Source organism: Cyprinodon variegatus, unplaced genomic scaffold (genome assembly GCF_000732505.1).
Source record: "Cyprinodon variegatus isolate N-32 unplaced genomic scaffold, C_variegatus-1.0 Scaffold1192, whole genome shotgun sequence".
Taxonomy (NCBI): Eukaryota; Metazoa; Chordata; class Actinopteri; order Cyprinodontiformes; family Cyprinodontidae; genus Cyprinodon; species Cyprinodon variegatus.
This window is the reverse complement of record NW_015151645.1, coordinates 52,859-54,562: the sequence shown is the minus strand read 5'-3', so window position 1 is coordinate 54,562 and position 1,704 is coordinate 52,859. Positions and strand designations below refer to the sequence as shown.

The window sequence follows — 1,704 nt, the reverse complement described above, 5'->3', positions numbered from 1 at the left end:
CCCTTTAAAGAAAATCTAACCTCAATCATCAAACGTCCAACACATCATTTCTACACATCTGACCATTCATGTTGATATCTGACTAAAAAAAACACGACTTCATACATGAAAAGAAATACTGAAAGCAGAGTAATGGCTGCCATTGATTAAAAACCAAATCAATGTGTGATCTACACATTAAAGGTTTCACATAAAGATGACCTGGACCGGCCAAAGCAGCAAACTCTACCCCATCAGGGATGCTTCCACTAGAGCTCCCCACAGGCCACTTCCACATCAGAGCACCCACTGTGGAAAAAACATCAGCTTCCTGTGTAGCTTTATCCTGGCATCTACCCAGGTTATAGATTTCACGGCCTAACAAATGGATCTCCTTTATTATCCCTCATCTTCTGTCATATTGGAACCACATTAAACAGTTTATTGGAATGTTATGGAACAGGACAGCACAGGGCAGTGCATTACAGCCAAAAGGAAGGAAAATAACACAATTTAAAAAGTAAGTTAGGCAAACTTTAGTAGTAGCATCATTTTCCCTGATGAAGATAAAAAAACAGAGGAGATAAACAAATACGACTGTAATGAAACATTTGGTTCAGCATTTATACTACTTTATACCAGGGCTGAAAACAATCCATTATTGAAACAATTTCAATCAATTTAGAAAGCGATTAATCGTTAACTGGAGTATAGAGGATGTAAAACATGCCTTTAGTGGACAGAGAGACACACTTAGAGCAGCAAGTATCTCCAAAATGTGAAAAAATATATAAACATTTAGCTTTTTTCCATCTTTCCATCTGCTCTATCCAGAACTCCTAGAGTGGAAGTTTGAGTTTCACCTGGTTTACTTCTTTAAAAAAAATTCTTTAAGGAACCTTTTACTATACGATTATTAATTTATTCATGAAAAAATGATCAACAGATTAATCGATTTGCAAAATAATCATTAGTTGCAGCCCCCCATGGTGAAAAGAAAGAAGAATCACAGTCCTGAAAAACTGACCGGCACAGATGATGTTTTGAGGCGTATTTTCTCCATTAAAAACAACTTCAAAATGCTTCCTCCCACTCATCACAGCAACTTTAACAAAGCGGATCTCTTCATTGCTTCTCCTGTTCTAACCAGGACTGTCAAAGTGCATCAGGAGCGTCTGCACACACTGTGCTCCATGCAAGATGTGTGCAAAGTGTAAAAAATGCTCTTCAATATGCAGAAGCGTCAAAGATGATGCAATAAACGCCTTTTTTTAAAAAAAAACCCAAAGCATATTCATGTCTTAGTGCAGACTAGTCCAAATACAGACCAAACATGATCTAAGAAAATCTCTTCACAGGTTCTTCCCCTAATCGGAGTGAGGCTGAGCGCTGCTGACCAATCGCTCAAACACCTCATCCTACTACTGACACAAACGGTCAGAATACAAGCAGGGGAGAATTTTCCACATTTCTTTTGGTAAAAACATTAAAATCCATAAATCAAGGTCCTTCTAGCTCCCATAACTTGCAATCCCCTGCTGCTTCTGTCTCTGTCTGACAAAAGATTCCTGACAAAATAATGTCGTTTTTGATGCAAGAAAATGTGAAAAAAAAACTTAATGGAGTCTGGCTGCTCAGTGCCACAGTGGGTAGCACTGCTGCCTTGTAGCAAGAAGGTTCCAGGTTTGATTCCCGGCCTGGAGTCTGCATGTTCTCCCTGAGCAT

The 1,704-nt window shown here is 38.8% G+C and overlaps 1 protein-coding gene across 5 annotated transcripts in view; it reads right to left on the bottom strand.

The window, feature by feature from the left end:
• The window catches only part of arhgef9 (Cdc42 guanine nucleotide exchange factor 9), a 94,616-nt gene that overhangs the window by 80,476 nt on the left and 12,436 nt on the right, over window positions 1-1,704 (bottom strand). The gene's annotated exons all lie outside the window — the stretch shown is intronic.